The sequence below is a fragment of the Panthera onca genome, chromosome A1, assembly GCF_046562875.1.
Source record: "Panthera onca isolate mPanOnc1 chromosome A1, mPanOnc1 haplotype 2, whole genome shotgun sequence".
Classification (NCBI taxonomy): Eukaryota; Metazoa; Chordata; class Mammalia; order Carnivora; family Felidae; genus Panthera; species Panthera onca.
This window is the reverse complement of record NC_138339.1, coordinates 8085256-8095278: the sequence shown is the minus strand read 5'-3', so window position 1 is coordinate 8095278 and position 10023 is coordinate 8085256. Positions and strand designations below refer to the sequence as shown.

At 49.6% G+C, this 10023-nt stretch overlaps 1 long non-coding RNA gene across 1 annotated transcript; it reads left to right on the top strand.

The window, feature by feature from the left end:
- Nucleotides 1-345: 345 nt before the first annotated feature.
- Nucleotides 346-1319, top strand: LOC132680677 (uncharacterized). Its single transcript, XR_009610660.2, has 2 exons — nucleotides 346-520; nucleotides 818-1319. It is a non-coding gene; the product is annotated as an uncharacterized LOC132680677 (long non-coding RNA).
- Nucleotides 1320-10023: the final 8704 nt, after the last annotated feature.

Sequence of the window (10023 nt, the reverse complement as noted above, 5' to 3'; positions counted from 1 at the left end):
AGGTCTTTCTGTTTTGGTGCCCTGCCCACCCCTGCCCTGCAGAAAACCTTCACCACTCTCTCTGGCCTGGCCCTGGCCTCAAATCTGTCCCCTTTTGACACGAATGACCCTAAGCCTCAGCCTTTTCTTGCAGTGACTCATCACTTTCTTCATCAGGCTACTCAGTTTCATGGCAGGTGAGACCTCCAATCACTGCCTGACACCCACCGGGGCTCATTTTAGCCCCGGAGCTGCGAAGCGGTTGCCATGGCGATAGATGCACAGGCAGGAGGGAGAGTGGCTCCAAGCAGCGAGGGCCTGAGCTTTCGGCCTGGTCGGCCCTGCTCAATCCCATCCTAACCTCCTCCCACCCCACCCCCACGCCGCCACCCAGGGCAACAAGGGGGTGGGAGTGGGGCTTGTCCATGTTGGTCCCTCTTGGATCCTCCTCCAGCACACCCCCCACATTGGCTCTTAATCATTGGCGTCACTTGGTCGTGCAGCTTCGACCGCGTTGCTTAGCAACGAAATAACAAACAAGGTAAATCGAATCTCCATTGAATCTGCATGAAAGCCTTGTTAACATGGACGCATCGTCAGTGCTGCAGTGCCAAGGTGGGGGTGGGGCTGACTCGTCTTAAACGGAGGATTCACACAGTAGAAAGTGGGCCAAGCTTAAGTGCACATTCTTGATAAATTGCGACCAACACCCAGAACAGGATATAGAGTATTTCCAGGGCTGCGCAGAATTCCCTCCTGCCCTTCCCACGACCCCCGCCCCCCAGGGACATGCATGTGACTTCCATCGCCATCAATTTGTTCTGCTTTTGAACTTCAGATGAATGGAATCAGACCTCGTGGACCATTTGCGGCTGACTTATTTCGCTCATCATGAAGGGAGTGAGATTTCCCCATTGTGTGTGTGGCTGGAAGAGGAGGATTCCCTCCCCCCCCCCCCTCCAGCAATAGAACGGTCAGGGCTTTGAACTTGATCAGCCTCCTGGCTTCTCTGCCTCACCTTCCACTGAAACTCCTGGTAGATGTCCACTTGAACCAAACCCCAGCTCACCAAGGCTCTTCGCAAATTGGCTCATCTCTGCAAGTGGCTGGAGCTGCCCCAGGCTCCATTCCAAGGGCTCCTGGACTGTTTTTTCCCCATTAGTCAGGGTGGTAGGGTACCTGAGCACACACTGCTTCCCTTGTTCCTGAGCCACCTGAATTAGGGCGTCACAGAGCCCAGGCGGCCAAGACAGCCTGAGGCGTTAGAATCCTCTTCCCTCCAGACAGTCTCATTCCTTTCCAGTTATTTGAACTTCTCCTATTTAAAAAAAAATTTTTTTAAGTTTGTTTATTTATTTTGAGAGAGTGAGAGGGCGCACAAGCGGGGGAGGGGCAGAGAGAAAGAAAGAATCCCAAACAGGCTCCATACCATCAACGCAGAGCCTGACGCAGGGTGCCAACTGTGAGATCATGACCTGAGCCAAGGTCAAGAGGCAGATGCTTAACCGTCTGCGCCACCCAGGTACCCGGAACTTCTTCTGCTTTTTAAAACTGCATATTTTGAAATGATTTTACAGAAAAGTTGCAACAATAGTGCAGACTCTTTAGTACATTTCATCCACCTTCCCCAAATAGTGATGTTTTGCACACTTGCTCTACCATTTTTTCTATCCCTATATGAATTATTTGTGTACGTTTTTTCTAAACTGAGAGTGTATTGTAGGCATCATACCTCTTTGCCCCTAAATACTTCGCTATGTATTTCTATTTTTGCAAAAGGACATTTTCTTACATAACCACAGTACGTTTATTAAAATGAGGAAATTAACATTGACACGCCAGTGTTATATAACTCCCGACCTTATGCAGATTCTGCCCATCAGCCAGTCATGAGTTTGTTTGCGAGACTTGCGGGACTTTTCAAATTATTTTTTTATTATAGTAACATATATACAGCATAGAACTTGCTATTTTCACCTTAATTTAACATTTTAAAAAAATTTTTTTAAAGTTTCTGTTTTAATTCCAGGTAGTTAACATACAGTGTTATATTAGTTTTTGCTGTGCCATATAGTGACTCAACAATGCCATACATCACTTGGTGCTTGTCACAAGTGCACTCTTTTACCCCATCTCCTATTTTACCCACCCCCCAACCCCCTCCCCTCTGTTTCCATCAGTTTGTTCTCCATAGCTAAAAGACTGTTTCTTGGTTTGCCTCTCTCTCTCTCTTTTTCCCTTTGTTCACTTCTTTGGTTTCTTAAATCCCACGCATGAGTGAAATCCTATGGTATTTGTCTTTCTCTGACTGACGTATTTTGCTTAGTGTGATAATCTCTAGCTCCATCCATGTCATTGAAAATGGCAAGGTTTCATTCTTTTTTATGGCTGAATAATGTTCCATTGTGTAGATGCCACATCTTCCTTTTTTTTTAAAGATCTAATTTTTTTAAGTAATCTCTATACCCAACATGGAGCTCAAACTCATGACCCCAAGATCAAGACTCACACACTCCACTGACTGAGCCAGCCAGGTGCCCCAGATACATCTTCTTTATCCATTTGATGAGAGAGTAGGGGGCAAGTTGAGGGCAAAGTACAGGCTAACAGCACCCCTCCTCCAGGTAGGATAGGTTGTGATATTCTTTGGACACTCCTGGATACCCAAGAACCAAGGAGAGGGGTTTAAGTGCTTGCTATGGGAGTGTGGGAAACTAAGGCAAATGAAAAATTAAATTCCCTTACTGCCTGCAGCCCATTGACAAGTCCTTGAAACGGGCTGAGTGACCTCCCTCTAGGAGCTCAGCTGCCTTGATGATGACACTTTGCTAGGGGCAAAAGAGAATCTTGGCTTAACCTTGAAGCCCCAGGAACCTGTAAGTCTACTTGAACATATAAAAATTCCTTTGGAAACTTTCTTTATCTCAACTCCACCAAGATATATGCAGGCAATCATACTCCAAGCTTATGGCCCCCTGATACACATCTGAAGGGTCTCATGACTGAGGTTTTACCAAACAGTAATAACCCCCTCTCAACCTGAGGATATATAATCAGTTACCCGTCAGGATCCCAGTGCAGCTCTTGTGCCCACGGGTCCTGTCCCTGTGCTTTAATAAAATCACCTTTTTGCACCAAAGACGTCTTCAAGAATTCTTTCTTGACCATCGGCTCCAGACCCCTCTACCAAAACCCCAAAACTTCACCACTTTCATCAATTGATGGATATTTTGGCTGCTTCCCTATCTTGACTGTTGTAAATAATGCTGCTATAAACATAGGGGTGCATGTTTGTCTTTGAATCACTGTTTTCGTATTCTTTGGGTAAATATCCAGTGGTGGATCATAGGGTAGTTCTATTTTTAACTTTTTGAGGACCCTCCATACTGTTTTCCACAGTGGCTACACCAGTTTGCATTCCCACCAACAGTGCATGAGCGTTCCTTTTTCTCCACGTCCTTGCCAACACCTGTTGTCTATTTTAACCATTTTTCAGTGTACAATCCGTGGCATTAAGTACATTCACAATGTTGTGCAACCTTATCACCATCTTAGTCCATTCGGGCTGCTATGACAAAAATACCATAGAGCAGGTGACCTATAAACAACAGACGCTTATTTCTTGAAGTTCTAGAGGTCCAAGATCAGGGTGCCAGCAGATGAGGTGTCTGGGGAGGATGTTTCCTGGTTCATAGATGGCAATCTCTAACTGTGTCCTTGCATGTCAGAAAGACAGGGGAGCTCCCTGGGGTCTTTCTTTTAAAAAAAAATTTTTTTTTAATGTTTATTTATTCTTGAGAGAGAGAGACAGAGAGACAGAGCATGAGCCGGGGAGGGACAGAGAGAGAGGGAGACACAGAATCAGAAACAGGCTCCAGGCTCTGGGCTGTCAGCATAGAGCCTGACAGGGGGCTCAAACTCACAAACTGCAAGATCATGACCTGAGCCGAAGTCAGATGCTTCACCACCCAGGCACTCTGGGGTCTCTTTTTATTTATTTATTTATTTATTTATTTATTTATTTATTTAATTTTTTTAACATTTATTTATTTTTGAGACAGAGACAGAGCATGAATGGGGGAGGGTCAGAGAGAGGGAGACACAGAATCTGAAACAGGCTCCAGGCTCTGAGCTGTCAGCACAGAGCCCGACGCGGGGCTCGAACTCACGGACCGCGAGATCATGACCTGAGCCGAAGTCGGCCACTTAACCGACTGAGCCACCCAGGCGCCCCTGGGGTCTCTTTTTACAAGACTACTACTCGTTCACAAAGGCTCTGCCCTCATGACCTAATCATCTCTCAAAGGCTCCACCTCCAAACACCCTACTGGGGATTAAGTTTCAATATATGAATTTTTGGAGACACAAACATCCAGTCTACAGCGACCACTATCGGTTTGCGGTACTGTCCCATCATCTCAAACGAACTGAGTACTCAGCGCACAATAATTCCCCATCCCCCCCTCCCCTCGGCCCCTGGAAACTACTATGTATTCTATCTCTGAATTTGACTATTTTAAGAACTTCATAAAGGTGGAACCACACGATATTTGTCTCTTTTGATTGGATTATTTCGCTTGGCATAGTGTCCTCAAGGTTCATCCACCTTGTAGCATGACCGATGTCCTTTTTAAGGAAAAGGGGAAAACGCCATTTTTCCTGGTCCAGGATCCGATCCCAAATCCAGAGTGCATTTAGGTGCCATGCTTCTTTAGTCCCCTGTAATAAGGAACAATTTCTTAATCTTCCTGCGTTGTTCATGAGCTCGGCATTTTTGTAGGGTACAGGCCATTTCATTTTATTTTGTAAAATACGTTTCAGGGTGGTTTGATATTCCCTCACAAATTCAAGTTATGAATTTTGGGCATGAGCAGCACCGAAGTGATGTGCCCTTGTTGCATTGTATCAGAGGCTCCTGTTGTCATTTTGTCCTGTTACTGATGATGTTAATTTTGATCACTTGGTTAAGATGGCTGCCAGATTTTTCTCCACCGTAAAGTTCCTATTTTACCTTTGATAGTTAGTATCCTGTGAGGGAAGAGTGAGACCGTATACAAATCTCATTTCTCGTTAACCTTTCACCCGCTGTTTTAGTATTCATTGACGATTCTCTCCGACACAGTTATTACTATGGTGGCTCCTGATGGTATTTCCGATTCCGTTACTCCTACATTTACTAGTTGATATTCTACCATAGGAAGACCTTTCTCTTCCCTCCATTTGTTTTTTTTCACCTATATAATTGGATCTGTAGGCACTTGTGGATTTTTACTTGAGACCATGATTATAATAGAATAAAGTAAGAATAGTTGTAACACAATACCATCATTACTGTTGGGCAAATTATTCCAGATTTGTCCAAAGGGAGCTCCTTCAAGCTAACTTCCTTTCGTTCTTTTGATAAGTTTGCGTCATTCTTTGCGCACTTCCTCACTGTCTGGCAGAATACTGTGATCTGGCGTCATCTTGTATCTTTCCTATCTGAACCCTGAAATTAACCAGTCGGCCTTGGAGCTCTGGCGTCTCTGGGTGGAGAATGGGATTCAGAAACCCGGATCTGGGCATTGGGTGAGCTTCGAGACCCTCTTAGCTGGTAGAATTACTGGGGTGTCTAGCCCTGGACATGCCAGCATAAGCTACATGACACTTTCGCTCTTTGCGAGCGCCTTCACCTATCAGTTCTCGTTCTCAGTTGACTGCTAAATCATAGACGTTAAAAACTGTGATCTTGGGGTGCCTGTGTGGCTCAGTTGGTTAAGCGGCCGACTTCGGCTCAGGTCATGATCTCGCGGTCCGTGAGTTCGAGCCCCGCGTCGGGCTCTGTGCTGACCGCTCGGAGCCTGGAGCCTGTTTCGGATTCTGTGTCTCCCTCTCTCTGACCCTCCCCTGTTCATGCTCTGTCTCTCCCTGTCTCAAAAATAAATTAAAAAAAAAAACAACAAAAAACTGTGATCTTATTCTGGGTGGTAGATCACCACTGATTTTATTTTCTGTTTTTAGACATACATATTCAGGTAGTGATTTCCTGTTGCTGCTATAACAAATTATCGCAAACTTAGAAGCTTGAAACGGTACCCATTTATTGTCTTACAGACATCAGGAGTCTGAGATGGGTTTCACTGCCCTGTCCTGGAATGGGAGTGTTTGCAGGACTGAGTTCCTCGTGGGGGCTCCAGGGCAGAAACTCCTTCTTTGCCTCTTTCCACCTTCTGGAAGCTGCCGGCGTTCAGCAACTCGCGTCCCTTTGTCCATCTTCAAAGTCAGCAATTGCATTGCTGGGACCTCTGTTTCTGGGGTTCTCCTCTTGACTCTGCCCTTTGTGCCTCCCTCTTCCCTGTGATTATACTGGGCCCACCCAGGTGATCCAGGATAATCTTCTACCTCCAGAGCCTTAATCTAATCACCCCCACTTTGTGGGTGTGGGTGTGCCACATAACATGTTTACAGGTTCTAGGGATTAGGAGGTGGACATCTGTGGAGAGCCTTACGCCATCATAATGTGTTTTACGTATTGTTAAATAATGAGCATTAACTATTAATGCTAATTAATGAGCATTAAATAATGAGCATTAACAGAAATAAGAAGGCCCAGAGGCACAGCCGCCCTCTGGCTCACCCCTGGGACTCTTGCTGGCCTGAGCCACCAGCTCCTGTGGCTTCCCTGGCATTTGGCTGGACGGCAGCAGAGGTAGGAACTTGGGACAAGGTGATCTGAGCTAGCCTCAAAGGCAAGGCCCCAGGCCAATGGCTCCAGACTGGTCAGGGCCCTCCTTCCAACCTGCAGGCATATTCCCCTCCCCCGCCCCGCCCCCCCCCCAACTTTCCTTGTCTCTGAGATCCCTCCAGCTGGCTCGCATTTTAGAGACGATACCAGAACACCATGAGGCGCCTGGGGCTTCCATTCGAGTAGATGGGCTGCAAGCAGACGCGGGGGTGGGGGGGGTGGGGGATTCTTTAACCCGCCTCTTGCATCTTATGGTCTCGGTGTCTACACCGCCACCACCCATCCACACCACTTGGCTTCTTTGACCACGCTCAGCCTGCCCTGCCCTGTCCACGCCGCCCACAGAGCTGGACAGGGGTCCCACGTGTCTCCCGCGTGCCCTCGCCACCCACACTCGTTCTTGGCCGCCTGGTTTCTGCTTTCCCCCGTGACCCCCACTCCCAACTCCGACTGCGAGGACACTTTTATGTGCCTTTCTCCCCTAGTACAAATATTGCTGTTTTTCAAACCTCCCGCCCCCTGCTGTCCCTTTGATTCTGAGCCAGTTCTCTCTAAGGCCGGATTCTGCTGACTCGGCACCGGGTATTCGTGCTCCCCGACCTCTTCTCGCCCCCCCTCTCCAATCTCGGATGTTCGCTGGGGGGCATCACACCCAAGGACACCAGTCCTCTCGGCCCCTGGCGGCGCCCGCGGTTCCTCCCCGATCCTGGCAGCCTGAGGTCGGCAACGACCCGGGAGGGACGGATCCAGGTACCCCCACTCCCACGGCTGTCCGGTTAAGGTTGGTTTGGGGGTCTGTCGAGGAGGCTGGGTGCACCCGGCACGGAACAGCTCGGTTAGTGTCAGGTGTCATCCTTTTCCGGACCGCACTTCTGGGCGGTGGGGGTGCTGGGCAGGCGCGTCTGCGCAGGCTCCGTCCATGTGCACCATGTGCAGGGCCCGCCTCCCCCCAGGCAGCCTTCCTCCCGCATCTGCAGGTAGGGGCCCCCCCGCCTGCCCTCTGCGGCTCTAACCACCGTCCCACCCCGTGCGAGGGGGAAAGAAGAGGAAAGGGATCATGGAGCCTGGAGAAAAGCTAACGGGGGGGCCAAATGCCAGAAGAGCTTTCCCAAACCACTTTTCTTGGGCTTAGTACCGAAGCGATATACAATACACAGCCCTGTAAGGACTGGAACGGTACCCCCTTGACCGTGCTCAAAAGACAATTCTTTTTAGCCTCTTTATTGAGACATAGGTCACAGGTACCATTCACCCACGTGAACACGTACAAGTCAACCGTTTGGTGTGTTCACTCACTGAGCCCTGCAGTCGTCACCACCATCCGCCCTGGAATGTTTTCCTCTCTGTAAAAAGAAACCTGTCCCCATCGGCAGTCACCCTCTGTTCCTCCCCCCCCCCCCCCCACCCCCAGCCCCTGGCAAACTTTAACCTTTCTGTGTCTATAGATTTCCTCTAAATGTGGGATCTTTTGTGTCTGGCATCTTTGACTTAGCATAATGTTTTCAAGGTTCATCCACGTGGTAATGGGTGTCAGAGCTTCGTTCTCTTTTTATAGCCAAATACTATTCCATTGAATAGATCTAGCACATTTTACTTCTCCATCCATTAGCTGATGGACATTTGGTTGGGTTGTTTCTGCTTTTTGGCCACGATGAATAAAGCTGCTATGAACACGTAGGTATACGAATGCATGTTTTCAATTCCGTTGGCCCTCTACCTGGGAGCGGGATCGCTGGGTTAACATTTCAGGGAACCATCAAAGGCCTGGTTTTAGCTCTTTTGGGAAGACGAAGGTGGGGCCAGTTCAAAAAGTAGTTGAATAGGTCTGCAACAGTGCTGGGTAAATCACCTCCCATATGTTGACAGAGAAACTTGTCTACAGAAAACCTGCTGCGTGGAGAGGAATCTCACTGGATAGTGTGGAGGAAGACGGAGCTCAGGGAGGGCAGGATCCAGTGAGGACACCCTCCTCCTGGACAGGAGGGAGACAGACATCCCAGCTGCCAGCTGTCAGCCACCACAGGGGTGTAACACACAGCGCACAGAAATCTGCAGGCACGGCCAGCAGTGACTGGTTGGGGTGGGGGCTCTGGGGAGGCCGTGGGGAGGAGGGCAGCCTTACAGCTGAAATAATATTTGCCTGTACCTCCAAGAGAGTTTGCAGGGAGGGCAGAACAGCATGGATTAAAGCCCAGCAGCATGAGAGTGCCTGATGCACTCAGCCCCGGTGAAAGGAAGACAGGAGTGGGGGGCAGTGGAGGGGTGCGGGGATAAACTGAGGCCCGACATCAATGAGTTTGAACTTGAACCTTTAGGCTCCGGGAGCTGTCCCAGGACTGGGGGCTGGATAGGGTGGTCAGCCTAGGTCCCGGAGCCATGAGCTTTCTGGAGGGGGGAGCGGGAGGCCTGAGGATGGGGATCTGGGCAGAGGCTGCCATCAGGAGGCGCTGGGGGTGAGGGGGGAAGGGAGGAGGGGGCCAGTGGGGGATATCCACAGGAGTGCATGAAAGGTGGGAGGCGGGTGGTCAGTTGTGTTTTTCTGGAGAGAAAGAACGGCTTTGATGTTACAGCACCCTGAGGCACACACAGCTGCTAAATGCTTTGACTGCACGTTTCACCCTGTTGAATCCCCGCAGGAAAATAGGCTCACATGAAAACTCAGAATTTTTAGAGAGGCTTGCAGATCCTTTCGGTTTGGGACAAAGCCTTCCCTATCTGTCTCTAGCAGGTGGGCGTGTGAGTGCCCATGGCACGGAGCCCCCCTCCTTGGCACACGCCGCCCAACCCCACGCCCAGCCCCACATTACAAACCCCTCCAGGCCCCTCTTCACTGGCAATTTGAGTCCCACCCCAGGGTCAGCAGAAGCGTGAAAAGGAAATTCTCTCCAGAGCCGTCCTTTTTCCTCCTCCTTTCCCGGTTTCTCTGCTTCCCAGGTTCTCCTCCCTACCTCCCACTCTTCTGTAAGAACCTGGAACGCCCCAGCTGCCCACTGTCTCTGCGGGAGCCCCAGGGTGGTGGGATTTCTTTTCCAGCAATAAGGCCCTGGGCTCAGGCACGGGAGGGGAGGAGAGGTGTGGGGGGATGGGAGTGGGGAGGAGTTGCAGAAAGGGCCCCGCCCCCCACCATAAGGGTCAGAGGGAGAAACATCCCCTAGGGCAGGATAGAGGCCCCGGATCTGGCCTTGGAGCAACAGAAGGGCAAGCCAGGGCAAATCCCCACCTTTGATTTCTACTCCACTTCATTACTTACCCTGGGGAGTCAAGTTCACAGTCAGGGAGAGCTGCTAGGACAAAGGCTTTGAAGCAGGAAAGAGCATGAC